The sequence below is a fragment of the Grammomys surdaster genome, unplaced genomic scaffold (assembly GCF_004785775.1).
Source record: "Grammomys surdaster isolate TR1022 unplaced genomic scaffold, NIH_TR_1.0 124726, whole genome shotgun sequence".
Lineage (NCBI taxonomy): Eukaryota > Metazoa > Chordata > Mammalia > Rodentia > Muridae > Grammomys > Grammomys surdaster.
This window is the reverse complement of record NW_021619686.1, coordinates 3,058-13,927: the sequence shown is the minus strand read 5'-3', so window position 1 is coordinate 13,927 and position 10,870 is coordinate 3,058. Positions and strand designations below refer to the sequence as shown.

At 43.9% G+C, this 10,870-nt stretch overlaps 3 non-coding genes across 3 annotated transcripts; all 3 read right to left on the bottom strand.

Annotated features, from left to right (window-relative positions):
- Positions 1 to 1,310: 1,310 nt before the first annotated feature.
- Positions 1,311 to 1,382, bottom strand: Trnac-gca. Its single transcript has one exon. It is a non-coding gene; the product is annotated as a tRNA-Cys (tRNA).
- Positions 1,383 to 2,373: 991 nt separating this feature from the next.
- Trnac-gca lies at positions 2,374 to 2,445 on the bottom strand. Its single transcript has one exon. It is a non-coding gene; the product is annotated as a tRNA-Cys (tRNA).
- Positions 2,446 to 6,867: 4,422 nt separating this feature from the next.
- On the bottom strand, positions 6,868 to 6,939 carry Trnac-gca. Its single transcript has one exon. It is a non-coding gene; the product is annotated as a tRNA-Cys (tRNA).
- Between the last annotated feature and the right edge of the window lie 3,931 nt (positions 6,940 to 10,870).

The following is a 10,870-nucleotide window of genomic DNA, read 5'->3' as shown; positions in this document are numbered from 1 at the left end:
ACTATCGAGGACACTTCCTGGTTCCCAGGCTTTCCCAGTCTGCTGTCTTCCTGCCCTCAGTCGTAGCTTCCACCATTCCTGCAGCCGATGGAACAGATTGCTTGCTACACACAGAAAGCCATGTATTTTAGGATTTGTCCCAGCAAGAACCCCTCTAAATATCCATTTCAGCATTGGCAGTCTTATTCACAGTGATGTTGCATAACAAGCCACAGAGAATCTAGTGTCACAAAATACAGCCATCTGTCACAGTGCCTGTGAGTCTGCAGTTGGAATGTGAATTGAATGATCTAGACTGGGCTTTTGTCAACCAAAAATGGTGACATGGAGAGAGGTTCTACATAGAACTGAGTTTGTTCAGGAACAGAACAGAAGTTAGAATCCAGGATACACAGGGTCTGACAACCCATAGACACACCCAGGTGAGCAAGAGAAAATGAAGTCGCATGTACTATTTGAGACAATTACCCAAGTGTGAAAGGGTTGGTAATGAGGTGGTGTCTGTCCACTGTTGAGCAGGTAGATGCTGGACAGGCATCCACCCAGAAGAATTTCCTGTGTAAGGATTCAGTGGGCTTTATGCAGGGTTGTAGATTCAGAAAGTCTTTGTTGTACTTTCAGTCGCAGGTGGTGGGGTGTGTGTGTGTGTGTGTGTGTGTGTGTGTGTGTGTACACTCATGTATAGGGTAAATGGAGTCATGGAACACATATGAGAAGAAAGAAGGGCTTGGCAGTAATCTGGGGATGAAGGGAGCTGAGCAGGAAGAGGGATGGACGTGGGGAAGGGAACAAATGAGGACGAAGTGTAATGACACACATGTGTGAAGACACCACACTGAGGAGAAACCACGTGCTTTCTACACTAACCCAAAGCATTAATCAAAAGTAAACAAATACTTCTCCAGGAAGCTGAACCTTTGCTTGGACACTCAGTATTCTCATTTGACCGTGCTTGGGTCTCTCACTCCAAAGAATTACTTACATACAGTTTTCTTCATATCTTTATACTCTGCCTTTGTGGTGTGATCCTCTCTACTTAATTACTGGCCTTCTCTCTCCTGCTTGACTGAGACAGATAGAACTCACAGGTTTTAGAGGACGTGGAAGTTTCTTGATATCAAAAGCAGGAGCAAGTGTCATGAAGCTCCAGGTATGACCACACAGAGACGAAGACCCAGGCGGAGGTGTGAGCCGCCGCTTCTCAGTGTGGCAGAGGGCGGAAGCTCCAGCTGACAAAGGGAGGTTAAAAATGACTGAAAACATTTCTAGTGAGGATAGCGCTAAGTTAGGGAGGCAAAAGAGATACCTGAAGGGGGCACCTGGATTTGAACCAGGGACCTCTTGATCTGCAGTCAAATGCTCTACCCCTGAGCTATACCCCCTTGCCTGAGAGGTAATATAATTAATAGGCTTTACCGGAATGGAATACTATAAACAAAGCAGTCCTGCAAGTTGGATGGTGCTGCAAGCCTTCTCTGAATTCCACCTCCCTCTACTCGTCAGCACTTGCCATACATGACAGATGACAGCCCTCTCGCCTGCTGGGGTATACACCTGAGGATTCCCTTAAGCCAGTTAGAGAATTGTCTTCGGCAATGGCAGTGAGGGACTGACTTTGTACCAGCCCTGGGATGGGAGCTTGTCACTAGGTGACAGTATCTTCCCTTGCATGGAACAGAGCTTCAGAGCCCTTAGCTTAACATATATTTAATAAAAGACTGAGGTTCCTGATAATCTGTCAAGTGTATAGGCAAAAACACAAAATGCATGTGGGTGGAATTATGGAGATTCCAGCTTTTAACAGTGTAGTGTTTATATTTTAACTGTTAATATCAACCATATTGCTTGTGTTAAAAATAAGAGTTAGGCGTGTATAATGGAGATCACAGCAGTCCAAAGGCTGAGGATGGGGTTGAGGTTGAGGAGCTAGACAACTTAGTGAAGCTCTGGGTTTTTTGTCTGTTTGTTTTTTATTTCTTTCTTTTTTTTTCTCTTTTTTTTTTAGTTCCTTGGAACAATGGTCCCATTTTCCTTCAGAAGTGCTCACGTAGGCGTACTCAGATCTAGAGCATCATTCCATCATGATTTTAGTCAACAAAGAACTGGAGCTGTTGGCATGTGCATCAGAGATCAGGTGCACATTCATAGGATGGAATATGATACACCCATAAAAAATAGAATGGTCCCAGGGCAGTGTCCAGGAAAGATGTCTCGGTGAGACCACTCCACAAAGAAAAGGACATGGCTGCTCTGTGTAATGTGAGCTCATTTTGGTTTGCTCTTTGTCTTTTTTTTTTTTAAAAAAACTTGGTTTATATTGGACTTTTGAGACAGGATCTCAGAAACATGGTGTTCAACGAGTAAAAAAAGAGAAGGGGGCACCCGGATTTGAACCGGGGACCTCTTGATCTGCAGTCAAATGCTCTGCCCCTGAGCTATGCCCCCACCTGTTTATGTATGTGTAATACATTACATATAATACATAATTCTAAACCTGCATGGCCACTCCCTGACTTGCCATCTGACATGCACTTGGCAGTGCTCTGTCATTGTCTGCTTCCTCCTGTGAGACCCAGCCCTGAGCTGCCTCTGCACACCTGACTGCCACATTCTCATAAACAGCAGCCTCCTGCCCTAGTTCCCAGTTGAGGCAGGCACATTAAATCCAGTGGTTAAGAGCATTTGTTGTTACTGCAGAGAACTCAGGTTCAAGTCCCAGCACCCAGAAGCACACAACCATCTGTAACTCCAGTCCAAGGGGACTTGAGTCTCTTTTCTGATCTTGCCACACATCAGGGACACACATGGTACAGACATTTATTCATGTAAAATGCCTATACATATAACATACTAAAAATTATATTATGGAAGTCTATAGCTGAATATCCTTTAGATTCACATACAACAGCACAACTCAGAAAGCTAGCTGCTAAACAGATCCCCCTGGAGGTAAAGGGCATGGCAGGTCCAGGCAAAAGCAAAAGCTTTACTGAGAAATAATGTAGAAAATAATGTAGAAAATGTAGAAAAAATAATATAGAAAAATCTGAACAAGAATGTAGAATCTTAGGGAAAGGGAGTGAGGGATGGTGTGTGTTGATATCAAGTGTAATGAAAATTCACACACACAGACTGACGATGTTGATTTAATCTGTGACCTTCCATATTGTAGATATAAAAAAGTCACTGTCATTAAACTCACTTCCAAATACAACACCCTTGATTAGTGACCACGTCACAACCAGAGTCCACATTTACACCGAAGTGGCCTCTCTGCACAGTGTTCTAGGGAAGTAGATGAACCTGCTTTGTCTCTCTTCCTCCTTCTTATTCTCCATTTGCAGACAGAAGTTATCTGAGGATCCAGTCCACAGAGGGGTTGTTGGCTCTGCAGCTTGATGGTGTTGTCAGGATGTCACCATACCAGGAAGAACCACCAGGTAGCTGCCTCAAAACAGGAGAAGCCTTATGTACAGACAAGGGTTTTCTCCCTGGTCTGTGCTGGTTTTCCCAGTGACTCCTGTGTCACCCATGTTGGCTCACCCAATAGCCCACTACAGAGTGTGACTTCTCAAGTCTTGTGTGCTAGTGGGCCATGACTGGCCATATCTACACAGGCCTCCACCTGCCCTTCCTCACAGATCTATCTCTAAATGGGTAGAAACCTTTCCTACCCAGAGTCCTTCAGCCTCCTCCTCAGGTTCCACTCTGTCTCCCCTCTAATATCTTCTCTTACACCACCCGCGCCATACACAGCTCTCAGCCTCCTTCTCACTGCTGCACGTTCATGTACAATTTGTTCTCTGATTTTTACTCTCCGCTTTTCTCATCTTCTGGTTCTGGATTTCAAAGGGAGAAGCTTTACTGGAGAGTTTATGACCTGTCAGGTCAGCCTTTCTGTGAGAACAGGAAGCAGCATGAAAACAGGCTTTATAACACCCAGAGCCCAGCCCAGGTCTCAGGATACACTGAAGTGAGGCCAGGACTCTCTTCCATGTGGACTCTTCTGGCCCAACAGATTGCATGAGGCACAGTGAGAACTATCTTCCAAAGGGGTCTTATGCATCGATTATTATTGTGGGAAAGAGGTCAACCCAACAATGAATCATGATTTGCAAGAGACATTCAGGCAAACAGCGAATGTTTTATTTTGGGGGGCAATGAGTTTCTTGATTATTTCAACTAGTTAGGACATGTACCTTCAAGTTTAAATAATATATATAACTTGAATTTCTCTAATGTGCGTCATAGGACTGAAGAATTCTAAGTGAGGCTGTTGACTTTGCATATTGGATATGCACATGTAGTGTGAGTCAGGGGAGCCCGGCTGGGTAGAGGGGGAGGTTGTTATCTACTCGATTGTGGGGCTGTAAGTTGTCACTTCTTCACAGAGAGTCACCACTGGTGATTCTTAAAATTCGGACAAGCGTCACAGTTTTGGAACAATATAAGAATGGAAAGTCGCATGAGAGATTTGTCTACCCAAGAAAAGTAAGACATGACTGAATAGGACTGCAGGTAGACTGCGGGCACATCATTTGGAGTGGAAATATGGTGGATGGGGTTGAGACAAACTCACTCACTCGGCCCTTCATCCCTCCCTAAAAGAAGACCCAGCATTTAGAACCCAGGATGAAAAAGAAAACTTTGCTAAAAGTCTGTGGGCAAACATATGCATAGCTAGAGAACATAAGAATTGGAACCAGAAATTTATGATCATCGGTCCAGAAAAGTGATTCTCAGTAAGCAGGAAGGAGGCCAACCAGCATCTTTTCAGCATCAGGAGGAGAGAACTTCAGTTCGGAGTGTTAAAGCACAGAGCCAAGTTCTCATAGCAAGCGACCACCCCCAAAACAATATGCCTCTACACACGGTCACTTTTCAGCCATGCCCACAGTTTCCAGGGCTTCTCTGCAGTCAGCTCTTCTGCACACCTGGTCTGTATCTGTATCTAAAGCTGAGCATCCTATATCCTCCAGGCATGGTTGAAGTTACTAGTTGGGGTATCACTGGTGTTTAACACAGCCATGACATTTTGCATTGTATGTTGTTCTAAGTTTGCAGTCCATGTTACCTGCTACTCGAAGTCACTGAATGTTGGTATGGGTGTTAGAAGAAGATTATACCCTAAAGGTAAAAGAGTGATCTATTTTTATTAAGGTCAGAGTCCCCACTGTACCCCTCTCCAGATCATAGTGAAAATCTGAATCCCTTCAATAAACCAATTATCTCCCTGTTATAGACAAAGTCTCCAAGGGACTAGATATGACAAGGCTCTGTCATACATGGTCATTTATCTGCCATTCAATACAGAAACCAAAATATTCTTGCATCGCAAAATGGCTTTATTGCAAGAAATCATTTTGACCATATAAGATGCAAACTCCTGATTTTTATACAAATCCAGTGAATCGTGGACTATGTTCTAGGCACTTATCTTTACTAACATAATATTTTCATTGATTATTTGGAAATTTCACATGCACCCTAATCACATTCATTTCCCAGTCGTCCCAGGTCCTCCCCCCATCCTTGTGATCACCCCCAAAACAAAAGAAGAAGAAAAAGAAAAAAAAACACAAAGTCCAGTTTGTGTTACCCATATACTTACTGGAGCATGGCCAAACTCCTAGTGGCCAGTTTAAAAAGTTGTCTTCAATGGCTTCCTATTTTGGGGGGAGGGTATCGGGGGATGGGGAAGCAAGGTTTCACAGAAGCCTTCTGTGTCTCTCATTCTCAGCTATGAGTCTGCAGTCAGCACTACCACTGCAAAAGAAGCTTCTTTACCCTTTACAGTCAGTGGTAGCATGGATCACTGACTTCCACACACCCTCCGGCTGCAGCAGGGACCATGAACATTGGCATGGATTCAGGTGGCAGCACAGACAATAAATATCCCCACAGCCTTCAGTGGTAATACGGGCCATGGGCATCATCACACTGGACACTTATTTTTAAAGACCAGAAAAGATGACTCATGTGAGGGATGGTAAAATCCATAAATTGAACTTCTGAATCATATTCTCCAGTCTGTGTCCACAAAGGGTTCTGAGAGTTTCTACCACAAAGCCATTTGTTCTTCAAAACATAAACAGTAACATGGTTTCAGTTTTGAGACAGTTTATATTTTGTACAGTTTTTTCCCCAAAGTATGAATAACACATAGTGTTACCCTTGTCTGTTCCACTTAACTAAACACATCATATAACATGACTTACCCTTACCAAGTTGCTAGTTCACTCTCTACAACCCCTGCCCCTCCACGACATCCCCCCTCCCTGTCCTAGACTTCAGAGAGCTATCTTACTGAGCCACAGATCTTAGTGGCTGTGATCAGAAGACCAATTCTATCTCCTCCTGGGGAGAATTCTTGGTCAGACAAGAAAAAGAAATTAAGAAAGTAAGAAGCACAAAAAAGGGATGTTCTGTCTCTGAAGGTGCGATGTGGTCCAGTTTTCGGCCTTTAAAACATTGACATGTCACACAGAAATGCTTGTAGATACGCGTGAAGGTCCAAACAGACAGAGCTGTGTGGAGAGAGCTGAGCAGAGGCAGCCAGGGCTGAGGAGGTTTCCAGGAAGCTCTGGAAGGCTGGTTCACACCTCAGATGGTTCTAGAAACCACAGGGAAGCTTTTATGAGGTCTTAGCTCCACCCAGGGTGTAATAGTTGTTTGAGCTGAGGCCTGAGAAAGGGATCTTTTATAGACTCTTTGATTAATAATAACTTATTTTGTGTTGCAAAACCACCGTAATAAAGCCTTAATAGTTGCTGTTTCTAAAAAATATATTTTAACTTTATTGTCTACTAAAGGACTAGAAATTAAAATTCAGATATCTATGTAGAAAAAGAAAAACTAGATATGAGTAGGGGGCACCTGGATTTGAACCAGGGACCTCTTGATCTGCAGTCAAATGCTCTACCCCTGAGCTATACCCCCTGATACTAATATAAGTCTTAATTAATGTCCTTCACTTCAGAGTTACACCCACATCACTTGTACCCTATGCATCATCATTTGAGAACTTCCAGGCTGAGTCAGAGAAAGCACATCACTCTCCTGCATAAAAAGTCACAGGCTCCTTCTGAAATGGAAACATCAGGATTCTTTGGAAAGGTGGTTGGATGGTGTTTTGCTGGGGCAAACACATGAAAGCGGACACAGATGTGAAAGGCTCAGGCAGACTTGTGAAGGAATGTTTTGCTGAAGCAGACACAGGAGAGAGGATGTTCTGCTAAGGCAAGCATGTGAAAGGACACATGGTGAAGGATTCTTTGCTAACAGAATGGATGTATTGGTCCACCTTACATTGTGTAGTTGAGCTGCACTGTCGGGACTCCTCAAACTCGGGCTGACTGGATGCACGTGCTGCAGCAAGGCCCATGCTGAGGCAAGGCACGTGGAGGACACGTGACGATTGGCGGGTATAAATAGGACTCCATGGAGTGATGGAGAGAGAGCTTGGCTTGCTGGTATAGCTAGCTGTGAAACAGCTTATGGGTCTTCACTGTTCTTCGGTTCCCTGTGAGAGGCACAGCCAAGAACTTCTGGTGTTCCTGTTGGTCTTTCCTGCTCACTTGAGCCAAGGCTGAGGCCTGGATGTCTCTGCTAGGTAGTGCCACCTCTGCTGATTCATGTATCCCAACTCTACCTAACTGGACTGCTGGTGTATCTGTGAGGTGTTTATGAATGGATCGAGCTGCCCCTGCCTGCTAACCTATGAACTGAACTGGCAATTTCCAGACAACACAGATAGGAGTTGCTCCAAAGATTCTTTCTAAACAGTCCACTTCCCCCGTGTCCTTTCTTTTCCACTACTTCTGGGGGGCAGGGTTACAGGAAAGGTTAAAGCGTTTAAGAACCATCATTAAAAATAGGATTTGAAAAAAATTAAAGTCGCATCCTTCCTTAGAAACCCTACAGGGGCTGGAGAGATGGCTCAGTGGTTAAGAGCACTGACTGCTCTTCCAGAGGTCCTGAGTTCAAATCCCAGCAACCACATGGTGGCTCACAACCATTCATAATGAGATTGGATGCCCTCTTCTGGTGTGTCTGAAGACAACTACAGTATATTCATAAATAAAATAAATAAATAAATCTTTTCCAGGCAGTGGTGGCACACGCCTTTAATCCCAGCACTTGGGAGGCAGAGGCAGGCGGATTTCTGAGTTCCAGGCCAGCCTGGTCTACAGAGTGAGTTCCAGGACAGCCAGGGCTACACAGAGAAACCCTGTCTCGAAAAACAAAACAAAACAAAACAAAAGAAAAAAAAGAAAGAAACCCTACAGCATGTTCTCCCAGCCTTCAGTCCCCAGGACTAGACAGTTCTGGAGTGCTAGGATGATCTTCAGAGTCAAGCTTTGAGTCTGTCGTGCTGTGATCTACAAACATAAATTCCACGCAACTGGGGTGTTTATCTTGTCAAATGTGATGACACATTCATGCCTGACCCTCTTGGACTAATGTTAAGTTCAGGGAACTTGCTGCAGAACTACAGGCTAGGATGAAAGATGGTCACTTCTCACTCAGTGAATATAGACAGAAAACGACAAAGAATAAACTCCAATAAATAGTTGAAAGTGGACTTCTGCATCTCCCAAAACGTTAATGAACCAACAGTCACAAAAGTCTAGGAGCAAGAAATATTATCAGACTAACCCATGTGGCCCGGAAGTTGGTGGTGGACAAAACCCCATTCTGTCTGGAAACCAGTCTGTGCATGGAGGTGTCTGCCTGACATGGCTTTTCTCCTCCATGAAGGTGTCTGCCTGACATGGCTTTTCTCCTCCATGGAGATGTCTACCTGATATGGCTTTTCTCTTCCATGAAGGTGTCTGCCTGACATGGCTTTTCTCCTCCATGGAGATGTCTACCTGATATGGCTTTTCTCCTCCATGAAGGTGTCTACCTGACATGGCTTTTCTCCTCCATGGAGGTGTCTGCCTGACATAGCTTTTCTCCTCCATGGAGGTGTCTGCCTGACATGGCTTTTCTCCTTTGCTAGATTCTTAGCCTGTCCTTGCACAAGCCCATAGTCAGTTTCTTACTTGCTGTACTTTAAAATAATCAAATCATGGATATCTGTTACACCTGGTTGGATATTCTTTATTTATTTTATAATCATTATTTTCTCATCAACCTGGTATTAGTTTGGATTTCTCCACAAGGAGACCTTGAAACTAGAATTTGAAAGCAAGTAGTTTGTTTTGAGGAAAATATCTAGGAAGTACTGGTAGAGCATGGTTAGGTTAGGTACAGAAAGGAGGAAAGGCAAGTATAGGTGAGAGATGAAGCCCTCATCCATCATATGCAACTAGGGCTTACACCAAGGCTGAACACATACAGGTCGCCCCAGGTCACCCTCCCTCAAAAGACAAGGGAGCCGGGATGTTTAACTACCACCTCTAGGGAATATTTTCCGAGGCTGTTCATGACCAGAGTTCTGTTTCCCTGATGCTTTTAGCATGATGCATGTTCTACAACATGAACATCCTTTGGTGGTAAAGTGGCAGAGCTGGAGTTGACATTGACTTGCATGATGAGAAACGTGCTGAGGGCCTACTGTGTGCATCACGGCAGAGCTGGCTAAGGTGAAGCCAACCTTGCATTCCTCAATGACATCGTTTGGTTATTCCGTGTTACCCATTTATTTTGATACAATGCTGAATTTGACTTCTTAAGATTTTTGTTTATGGTTTTAAAAACAGTCTGTGTTTCATAAGTGAGATTGGCCTGTTGTCTTGTTTTCTCTTACAGTCGTTGACATTTTCACAGCTTCTTTAATTAGACTTACAAAGTGAGTTGGGGTAAGTAACCTCATTTAAAAAAATTTCCTGGAATTGTTTGTATAAAAGTTTTCTTTCCTGAAATTTTTGGTATACATAACACAATCTGTGCCTTGAGGGTTTTTAAAATGACACTAATCTTTTAACAACAAATAATTTTATTATATTTATTATATCCACTTAGGAGTCTGTCGCTGAAGAGTGACTTGTTGACTTAAGTCAGGCGTTGACGTCATGTCCAATTTAAGTCAATCGTCCCATACACTCGGCAGATATGAGGCTCTGCAGTAACTGCGGATCCTGTGGAGGGATGCTTCTCTGGTAAGGGTGAGGGCAGCACTAATCTAGCAGTGTAAACATAGTTAAAGGACAGCTTGACAACACGCCATTTAGCAATACAGTGGTAGTAGGTTCCTCCCTCGGGCCCATGACAAGGTCTACAGCAGCACACTTGAATTCCTTCCTGTGGAGCAAGCCTCAAGTCTAACGCAAGAGCAGTCAGATACACCCATGGACTTCATTCCAAGTGGCACATCTCGCCTGGCAGGTCAGTACTGTAGCATGCTGGGCTGGTTGCAGGAATGTTGTTAATGTCTTTTCTTCTTTGGCAGCTTGAGTCGCTTTTAGACCCATAAAACTATATAACTATATAACTATATACTATAAAACTATATAACTATACAACTATATAACTATATACTATATAACTATATAACTAGTCACCAGAGAAGAAGTTTTCAGCTAAGTTTCAGCTTGTTTCTCTATGCCATTCTACGAAAGTGTGAAGTGCATTCAGCAATGCCATCTTCGCACTAATTCAGCACACTTGCATCGTGAAGACTCCACTAATCCTCACCATCCCTGCCAGGCTGGGACTAAGCCCGTGTCAACAGTCAGCCTGGCTCCGTGCTACTCTCCTTCCCATTACACTGAGTGGACTTTAGTGATGCGTATCACTCACTAGACCACAGGCAGGCCTCTAAGATGGGAGAAGGATGGGGTGTCGTGACCAGATTTCCTTAGTCTGTGTAGCTACCAACTCCCTGCCTCAGACACAGGATGTTAACTGAGGGGGCTGAGTGTAG